This window comes from Thunnus thynnus, chromosome 4, assembly GCF_963924715.1.
Source record: "Thunnus thynnus chromosome 4, fThuThy2.1, whole genome shotgun sequence".
NCBI classification, from domain to species: domain Eukaryota; kingdom Metazoa; phylum Chordata; class Actinopteri; order Scombriformes; family Scombridae; genus Thunnus; species Thunnus thynnus.
Genome location: NC_089520.1, coordinates 26,678,217 through 26,689,043, shown reverse-complemented (window position 1 = coordinate 26,689,043; position 10,827 = coordinate 26,678,217). Strand labels below are relative to the sequence as shown.

At 41.2% G+C, this 10,827-nt stretch overlaps 1 protein-coding gene across 1 annotated transcript in view; it reads left to right on the top strand.

Annotated features, from left to right (window-relative positions):
- The first annotated feature begins 1,308 nt into the window (after positions 1 to 1,308).
- The window catches only part of ptpra (protein tyrosine phosphatase receptor type A), a 28,508-nt gene continuing 18,989 nt past the window's right edge, over positions 1,309 to 10,827 (top strand). Inside the window, exon 1 of the mRNA XM_067588004.1 lies at positions 1,309 to 1,736. The gene's annotated coding sequence lies outside the window, so the exon portion shown is untranslated. The remainder of the gene's footprint in view (positions 1,737 to 10,827) is intronic.

Here is a 10,827-nt window from a genome sequence, read left to right as displayed (position 1 = left end):
TTTTCAGATTTTTTTTTTCCAAAATTAAGATTATCTTCAATTTGCTTGTTTTGTTCCACCAACAGTCCAAATACCAAATGTATTCAGGTTATTATAATAGAATACTGAGTAAACCAGATAGCATGAACACCTGAGATGCTGCTAACTACTGAATTTTTTGGCACGTTTGCCCCAAAAAATTACAATTCTTCAGTTAAACTTGTTCTCAATTAATTTTCTGTCAATTGATTGACTAATAAATTAATAGACTAAATGTTTCAGTTTAAAAGTACCCTTGCCTCCCTCTCACTGTTCCAGATGTGGCAAGACTTAATATTCAATGACTTTTATTACACTGTAATTTCTGACACTGTAAGACTAATCACAGGATACCATTGAAATTCTCTTACTTGACATATTGAGCTATTTCTATTCATTTATAAGACAGTATGACTTTCCTGCACTTGTATTCTTATTTTGTAATCATTTATTTTGTTATGATTCTAGCTGTTTTCTTCAGTTAAAGTCTACAATAATGTTTTCAGTTCAGGGCAATTAATGCAATAATTTGATTATATTCAAATTTACCTGGTGGAGTGTGATTTGACTAATTCATTAATCAAGCTAAAGTATTTTGGGGGACACTTCAGCCTTGGCTGCATTATTTTCAGTATCACATACTCATTCTGACTTTTTGGTTGTAAAATTTAGAGATTTACCTTTTAAATGAGACCTGGGTTATGACTGTAATCAAAAGGGTTGAAGAACAGTCACCTTCTTATTTTGGGTACATTATTTCCGGGCTTGTGCACAAAAATGGGGCACCTGGTAAGAGGTTAGAGGTATTAAAACTAGCTTGGGTAAATACCATTTTAGTTTTTAATTGTGCTTTAGTGGTACAAATTTTCAAACTAATTTGTAATTGAAGAAATTACATCAAGTAACATAAATTATAACAAGTTACTGCCACACACCCAGGGCCTCTGGGACCCCTAATGATCTGAGGGCCCATTTTCCAGGCTTGTAATCCAGCCTTAGTTCCACTCACAATATATTGAGTTAGACAAATTGTCACAATGCACCACAAATTAAATATTTGATTTCACATATAGGCCTACATTCATCTGAGAGTTATATAATTGTCCATACAGTGGATGGGTTCATAAACAAGAGAGGGACAGTCAGCAGTCAGACAGAGTCAGGGACCCTCCATGAACCGCCGCAGTGATTGTGTGGCACAGTCCGGACCATGCAGGCCTTCACTCGGCCAGCAGGTGTCGCTGCGGACTATGGAGAAACCGACTGGAGAAGAGACGGGGCCTGGCCTGGGAATTTGCAGCTCGCTTCCCATTCTTCCGATGCAGACAGACACACAACATGGCGGACTAGAATAGTCGGCCGACGCGCCCGGATACAGCGGATAAACCGTGGGATTTATCATCCAGGAAAGCTAAAAAAGTACACTCTGAAGGGACGGTACGTTAGGGCGGACTGAGGATTGTTTGGGGGGCGCCGGTACTCGCCTGGATTTAGCGGATAAACTGACAGCGAAGTGTTGGCCGTGTGTCCCAGATCGTGCTTCCCTCCTCTGCTATCACCCAGGTCCCCCCACCCCGCTCACACTCTCGGTTCCAGGGGTGTGGAGACAGGGGCCGGGGTTGAAAAACGTGGAAGAGAAAGAGAGCATAAATTCCTACTTGGCTTTGACTTGTTTTTTTGCCCCTTTCGGGTTTCCTTTGGGCGCTACAGGAGTTGTGGTGAGTTTTCTTGTTTTTGTTGCGCAAAGCCTGAATCGCACTTGTTACAATGTCGCTGTACAAGCATGTTTCCTCTTGCTGTGTCACCCACAAACAAGCACTTTGTCCCCCCACACTCAGCCTCGCAGGGTTCATTACACGCTACCTTTACAAGCAGTGGAGGTAAACCCAGTCGTGTGTCAGGAGCAGGGCTGTGTTCAGCACTTGTGAACCTCTTTGTAATACTCGGAACATTTCAGAAGTAGCTCGGAGGCAGGGAGGGAAATTTCGGCGAGGGGGGCTCTGAAGAAAAAGGGGGCTTAAAGATGAGTGTGACAACATTTTAGAAGTCAGAGGTTTGTAACTCGGTTATGTTGTGCCCGAAAACACATGCTGTTGCGCTGGCACAGGAACAAAGAGCGGGTCCAGGTCTGTCCTGCCTCACTGGAAAGTACACTTTATTGATCAACGCTTTGTTATTACACGTTCAGAGAGGGTGGGGAGCTTGGCTGGGTGGGTGGGTGGGTGTGGGTAGAGGAGCAGGGGGGCTTCATGCGACCCACAACAGGAATTAGGTCGCTCTAACATTACTAACATTAACATGTACGGTCTGTCAAATCACAGCGGCTGCTTTGTGTTTCTTCTTCTGCTGTCTCTGACATAAAGTCTCTTGAGCGTGAATTCCCCTTTACAACCTCTCCCAAAGTTTTTTTTTTTTTTTTTTTTTTTTGTAATGATTAATATTCTCCTCTCTCTTTCTCTCTCTCTCTCTCTCTCTCTCTGAATGTTGGGTGTAACCGAGCATACCATTTCAATCTTGTGGGTGTTGAGAGCTTTTTTTTCTGTTTTACTTACCCTGTAAGTTGTGATTTCTCAGCCTCTTTAGAACACAGATTATTCCTTTAACGGGACAGCTACTTGTTTGTCATAATAAATAATGGGAGTCAGATGAAGAATATTAATGAGTACACTGGTTGCTGCTTCATTTGAGCCAAATAAGAGTTTGGATGCTTTAAAGTGAGAGCAGAGAGAAGCATCATCCAGAGCTGAGGATGCAGTGGAAGAGCCTGGCTTGTCATATCTGAAAAGAGCCTCTGCTATGTCTGCCTGGAGCTTGACTCATCACGTCTGGACCGATTCACTGAGCTGCTGCAGCACATATCAACCATAACTCAGTCTGGTTTCCACTTCACCGAGGTCGTCATGTCACGTTAGGACCGTCCAAGTGCAAAAACTGAAGCCGCAACTCCTTGCAACGTGTGTGACTCCTAACTCAGACTCAGAGAGCCATCGGGCCTACCTTGACCTCTGTTTGTCAGGCCTGGACATGTCCACCTCTGGTTGTCAAGCAGCTCCATCTCATGAAAGTCTAACTGTCTTTTTTTTTTTTTTTTTTAAAAAGTGCTTGGCAGTACGGCAGAGAAAGGCAAGAGCGTTATCATCTCGCTCGTTCTCTTCATATCTCCATTCTCCAGCCTATTTTAAGAAAAATGAGTTATTTCTGTCTTGGGATCCTGAAAGGGTTTTAGCAGAGGAGTTTGAGTGATCCTCGCACCATATTTTTCATGATTGGCCTAGTTTCTAAAAATAAGGATAAAGTGTAGCTTGAAATTGCCTTGTGGGAGCTTGCGCGTTAAGTTTTGATGGACGGATCTTCACCTCCATGTCGTGAAATTTCACAATTTCAGGGTGCTGCTGCTGACACAGTATTATGAGTTGGCTGTTTGGGTGCGGCAGGAGGTATATTTTTGTTTCCACCTGTGGGCCTACATATTTTACTCTGGAAGGGCACTGTAATTCAGCCTCTGACAGGATAAACACGGCTACATTTAGAGGATTACGAAGCATTACGGGGCCTGATTCAGCTCCATCTGATATGTCACTCGACCGTAATGACATTTATTTGGCAATACAGGAAATGAACCTGTGCGATGACTAACGATTCACAAATCAAATATCTCGTCCAACCGGGAAGACTTCACAGAACCCATCGAGCTTTGTCTTCCGTAGATGTGGAGTAGCAATTATGTAATCCCTTCAAATTATTGAGTAAATCTTTGTTCTATGTGCTTGTGATGTGGGCTGATTGATGTTTCTGGTTCACCACGAATGTGATGGATGTGGATGGTCGACTTAAAAGACTTGGTGGGATTTAAGAAGTATTTTTGATGTGTGAGAAGTTTCTTGTGATTTTTTTTTTGTAAGCTCACCTGTGATTCAGGTCCTCCTTATCCCTTGATTAGAGTTTATATTAGTGCAGCACTGTTCTCCTGTAGGTTTCCATGAGGTGGGATAATGGCACTAAATGTTGGAGCTGTGGATGGAAGGCAGGTGGGTTTTGTAGAAGCAGTACATTAACACTCCTGCACATAAAGGATTACACTCGACTGCGCCTCTTGACCATAACTAGAAGCACATAAATTCTTTGATTGTTATACAGTACGTCTTGGTAAATGTGACAGTTATGTTAAAGCGGCCACATTTTAGTGTTTTGTGGGTTTAAAATCTACAGAAAACCAGAAATTACGAGCAAAATGTCACATTCACTCTTTTCAAACAATGGGTCTTGCCTCCGCAGTCGAGGTCAAACTTAGTTCGAATTCAAAACCAGTTGAGAGCCAGAGTTATAAATATTTATATTTGCCCTTGGCATCGGCCTTCGAGCCGACAAGACCTTTCTTGCCCCGCTGTGAAAAAAATGTCCAAAGAACATGTTAGCAAGCCTGAATAGTCTTTGTGTGCACGTTCACGTAAGAATGGACGAGGAAGAAAAGGGAATCTGGAGAAGCACCGTCATCACACTGCCGTGTACTTAAGTCCCAGATGATTGTCTCTTCATCTTCTTATCTTTCGTAGGAAGAGGAGGGGACGAGTGCAGTAGGATGGTCACTTCAGATATGGGAACCTTCAGTTTGGGCTCCCATTGTTACAGAACCCAAACGACCAAAGCAAAGATGAAACAATGTGGCCGTGAAGTTTGGCAGTGCTGCCCCTCTGTGCTGCATTTAGGGCTGGGTATCATTTAAGACCTATGAATATTATTGCCAAAATGATACCTTAGTGTTGGTACTACTACCAAAATATGTTTTCAATACTATGCTTTTTCCCTTTCTCCAAAAACACATATTTCCTTTAATAAAGTAAGCCAAATTCTCAAATATGAAAATGCTGTGTAAGCACGATCAGCCAGAAAAAAACTTTTCCTAAATAAAATACTTCTGAAATTGGCAAAGTTCTAATCAAACTATAAACTTTCTAATCAAAGAATAAGCAAACAAGACCACAAATCTAACCAGGCCAGCAGTCAGTGTTCTGCCAGTTTTTGATACTCTGCTAGAAATCCATTTGAGTGGCTAAGTTTCAACTGACATAAAGTGATATTGAGTCTGGTTTCATCGTGGCCCTTCAGCTGGCCGTTTGGCCCCACACCACGCTTCAAGGTCACAGTGGCTTCTGTGGGGAGGCCATGCTTTGCGCCTCCACATCCTCTGTGTCCAATGTGGGAAAGCTTGAGAGGCCCCTGGCATGCTCTGTGAGAAACCCCACAATGAAGCAGACGTAGAGCAGAGCCTCTCTGACTCACCACTTTCACTCATTGAAACAAGTGCGTTTTCTTGATCCTTCATGCCTGACGGAACCAAATCATCATTACGGGCTTAATAACAGACACAGCGGTCACCCATGCCTGTATGATTAGCCAGAATAGTAATCCTATGCTTCTCTTCGTCTTTTCATCAACTCACCAGCTTCATGAATGAAGCGAACAGGAACACAAACCACACCAGCAGGGAGTAGTATCCCTCAGAAAGGGAAGTCCAGAGGATTGTGGCTGTTGTATGTGGCACTGGGGACGTATAATCTGTGGTCTGTTTCAGAGCGAGAGTCCTAGCGGCCCTGGGTTAGGCCTACTTCAGTCTCCCGTGAAGAGAAGCATTCACAGTATTCCTGTTGCCCCGGTCCCCCCCGGCCCCCTCCCTCTCAAGACATAGAAACAGTATTAATATGCCATGAATGGAGACAGACAGACAACCATTATCTAAAGCTGCAGCCACTAGTGAAGCACAGGACGCCTTGTAGGAAGCCAGAGGGAAATATTTCTCTGCTTGAATGGTGAAGTCCCCTTGACCACCACTACTGGTGTCATGTCAGCTAAGCCTGCAGGGTTTGTGTCTGCTGCAGCTCACTCACTTGCCTCGGGAGATCGTCTGGGGAATTATGAATAAGATTTGTTGGTTGTCGGAATAAACAAAGAGGAGTTGTTGTGTTTTGGCCGCATTTGTCATTGAGTTTCTGTGAAATCTCTATCAAACAGCACATATTCAACTTTAAGAAATAGCAGCAGCTCTGAGAGATTCTAGACTTAGGTTAAAGTATTTTCTTCCCCTTAGATGTCACTTTTGAAAAATCTGTCTTATGTCATCTGAAGCTATTCGTGAATTCATGTCCGTGCTGTCAGAAGAGATACTTATTACTTCACCTAAGGTCGCAAGTAAATACAAAGGCATCAGTGAAATCCAGAGACTTGAGTGGGAACGCTCCTTATTAAATGACTACCTTGCACTGATCTTACGTCTTAGCCTTTGGTTGTCATGGAGATGTAATTGGACTTCCTTTATATTCTACCTATAAGTGTTCCTTTCACTCTGTGAATGAAATGACATGGGAACAGCCCAGCCCTTTCACTACTGTGTGATTGCACTCCTATGAGGTCTGCAGTTGGCCACAGGCAGAGAGGCAACTGTCTTCATTAGTTGGTCGTGGTCGGGCTCACCACTTGCATGCACATTAAGCATCGAGTTTCTGCACAATGGTTTGGACTTTGACTCAGGATATAAGAAAGCTTTTCGGGTTCAGTGTGTTGTCTTACATGACGGCATATGAGCTGTTTACTTTTCTATAATCATAGAATTCTGGACATTGTGACCCCATATATGTATTTATCTAAAGTTACTGGTTTCTGTAACAGAATGTTGCTTTTGTTTTTTTAAATACAGCGTGGGCATTACCAAGTGGACATGTATGATCAAATGCAATCAGATAAAATAGATTACATTAAATTAAGAAACAATAATACCAGAGAGGCTTGATAAACATCTGTAACCACAGTTTAAGTAAGACTGTACAACTTCTGAAGCAAGAAATAGAATATTCTGCCTCAACCATGACCATTTGAATTAATAAGTAAGAATTAATAAATAATAAAACACAACTTAATTTAATTCATTCAGGGGGTTTATTTGGTTTGACCAGTAGCTTATGATGGCTAATGTAAGCAAGCGTTAGATAAATATTGTGGTGTAAATGATGTGACTGAGTCATTTGCTCACTTATGACTTTTCTCCACTTAAGCTACTTTTAAGCTACATGTTAGCATTTAAAGTTACTCCATAATTACCACTTTTCGCCACTTTTTTGCATAGCCTCGCTTTAAGACCAGACATTCTATAAATACACACAAATTCAAGCCAAGGTGAACTATTGTGTTTATATCATTGACACTTCCACACCGACACATCTGAATTGTCTGTATTTTTATTTTCAAAGTCAGTTGTCATTTTTGTCATGTTCACTAGAGCAGCAGCTAACGATTATTTTCATTATCGATTAATCTGTCTGTTATTTTCTCAGTCGATTAGTCATTTGGTCGATAAAATGATGAAAAATGTCAATCACTGTTCCCCAAAGTCAAGATTCAACCTAAAATTTCTCATTTTGTCCCAACCAACAATCCAAAGATATTCAGTTATTTTTTCTGTCGATCGACTAATCATTGCAGCTCTAATTTTAACTCATATTTCCGCAGTTAGCCGGTAACAGCATACAGGATAAGCATTGTTGCTATAGTTGTTATGATCACCTGCAGATGAATAAACCTGATGTAGAACGGTGACTTAACTGTTGACTGAAACTATGTTTGAGATGTCCTGAAATATAATTTTACTGGACACCTGCCAACCAATCAAAAGTAAGTGTTTTCTATGACTACAGTATAACAGGATGTGGTTTATTTCTCTATATATCAGCCAGTATGGTCTGTTTTCAGTTTGACATTCATTAAACAAAATAGTCCACAGTGCTGAATGTATCATTTTTAAATGAAGAACTTTGCCTGAATTAAATATAGTATAAAGTTAGAGAGAATTAGTAAGCAAGCCTAAGAATCTGTGGAAGGCAGCTTGTGATACTTTTTGATACTTGATGTTATGGTCAGCTTTTGGTTGTTACTCAACAGGTACTAAGGTTCAACACCCAGCCCTGTTATTATACCAGTGTCAATTAAACCTGCACAGTAGATAAAGATACTGCAAGTGAGCATATGATAATAATACTATCAGGAAATAAAGGGTGGAGCAGAAAGAAACCATAGTCATTTTCTATTTCCATCCAAAGCGAAGAGGCTGTCCTGCCACATTTTTGTGTTGTGTATTTCTCACTCCCTCCAGTCAAACTATTGATTTTTGTTTGGCTTGTCATACTCTTAAGAAAGCTGTGGCAGTTTTGCGCTCAGCCACAGGGCAGCTCATCCCAGTGGCAACTGCCGTACAGGGCTTTCTCTAAGTGCTCTGCCTCGTCTGAAAAATATTCACATGGTTGCACAACACAAGCCCAAAGTCAGGAGAGTGAGAGTTGCATGACTAACTTTTGAGTACATTCATTCACTAATAGATGGGCATGTACATGTTTCCTCTGCAGGGAATAGCGTGATGAAGCTGTTGGAAAGATATTTACTCCCCTTTTTTTTTTTTAACATTTGGCTGCGTCACTACACGAGGGAGGAGGCTGGATCGAAAAGAAAACAGACTAAAGATGAAAAGTGCTTTATCAATTAAATCTGCTTATGAAACATGAGATCAAATCAATAAAAGCAGGTAGTGAGCTATTTCTTTGTTCTGTCGAGAAGAAGGGCTTCTTGGTTTGCTGTAATAGGAAGAGGTTTCTTAACTAGTGTAGGAACATTTTTCAAGCCTGTTCAGGACACGAGTGATTTACCTCAAGGTTCATGTCCTGTACAATAATGTAATTAGACAAATAAATAAATAATTGGGCGGCATTACAGCAACCTATAGTACCCTTTTAATAGGAAGCACTGACTGCACAAAACCTAAAAGTGGCACAAATAGAAGCACTTGCCCAGTACCTCTTAAATTAATGATGTCCTCTACCAACACATAAGTCTCCTGCTGCTTCTCAGGAGGCCAAAACACATTAAGATGCATGTCTTGGGAGTTGTGCTCATGGGCCTCACAGTCTCTAGATAAAAACCTGCAGCATCTTAGAAGTGAAGGCTAGCAACAGGACCGGCTTATATCACTTACACCATCACAGCGACACGTCATGCTGCCTCCCCGGATGGCGCGCAGAAAACAATGAGTCATGCTTCATTAAGAAAAACCAAAAAAAAAAAAGCTTGCTGATGTGAACATGCCCAGTAGTGACCTCAGTCTATCACGTCAAATTTAACCTGATACATGCTGTGAAAGATGCCGTACAGCGTTCATTCACAGTAAATAGTACCAATCACTGAGCTCGGCCGTTCAAGCTGAGTCACTCCGATTTAATGAGTGTTGAAGGGGAGGATAGTAGAAGCAGGGGTTAAGGGGTTGTGATGTGGTTTTTGGGTTAGTGAGGGATTTTTTTTTTTTTTGTGAGTGTGTGTGTGTGTGTGTCTCTGACCAGACAGCGGAGGAAGGAAGCAACATGTGCTTTGATTTATGACTTAACTAAAGTCTGAACACACTGCAGATATATGTTTTCTTTGCTCACAGCTGTTGCTCATTTGCAGAGTTGAGACGTTTGATATAAGAATATTAAACACTATTAACAACAAGGATATCAGTGCACCTGCATGTCATTAGAGACTTGTGAAAACATCCTTGCTGTGTTTCCTTTAAAAAAAAAGGGGGGGAGGGAGGGTAGGGACTTTGATTTATAAGAACTGTACAGAAATCTTTGTATCTATGTTTTTTTGTTCAAGTTTTCCTGTCAGTCAAATTTTCATGTTTCAAAATCTCAGAACCTGAGGGCATAAATCACTTTTGGAAACAGACATTTGCCGGGTAAATGGATGCATGGATGCGTGACAGTAAGAGGGAGAGGAACAATTGGATTTGTAGGTTAATAGCATCCTCATTGACCACATAACTTGCTCATCATGCCCCATTTCAGGCAGCAGTCAAACAGCGCTGTGCTAAAATCCAAATGTAAGTACTGCAATGAATGAGCTCAGTTCAAAACGCCAGGAGATTGGCAACTGGCACTATTAGTGCTTTTAGCGCCCAATTTATCCTCTGCCCACAGATGCAATAATCCCTGATGTAAAGCATCAGTTTGTGTTTGGCTCGGTGCAGCGGTGGAGTATCTCTGTAAGCAGAGGCAGACGGGCTGGATTATTCCCGGGTCAGGACCATGGGATTAGGCCCGGGGATTATCACAGCTCAGTCAGGGAGACAACAGCCTCGTTGGCCTCTGGGATTACACAAAAGGTTGATAGCTGTCCACACGACCACCCAGCCTTTGTCATGCTTTCTCCAAGTCTGTGTATCCTCTGACCTCCACTCACTCATCCCCATATCAGGGTCAAAGTGTCCTAAATGCTGATTTAATATCACTGCAGGAATTTAAATGTGACCCTAATTCTGTTTTGGTTGTAAGTTGGTTGATAAATGTTGAATATCAAACAAATGAAACAATATTGCAACGAGTTAAGAAACACATAAAAGGCTGGAAGACATGGTTGAAATCAATATAAGAATATTAATGAGAATGTTTTTCATATATTACAACATAGTAAATGTAGTCAAAATGATCAATTTAATGATTTTGTTATGTAGCCAAAGCTGCTCAAAAGTGTAAAACCTAAGCTTCAAACTAATTTTGTTAGTTTTTAAGTACAATTAACTTTTTTTTTTTTTTTTTTTTAATCATTAGTTTGGATGACCAAATCATGTAAAACGATAGTGCGACAGGAACATATCAACGTGACACACCTTGTAACTCACCGTGATCTTGGGGGAGCATGTTGCAAAGAGAACAAATGTTACTTTAAAGACAAATATGAATTTGCCATACATGTGAAGTGAAACGCAAGAAAATAATGAGATCTTCTGAGTCA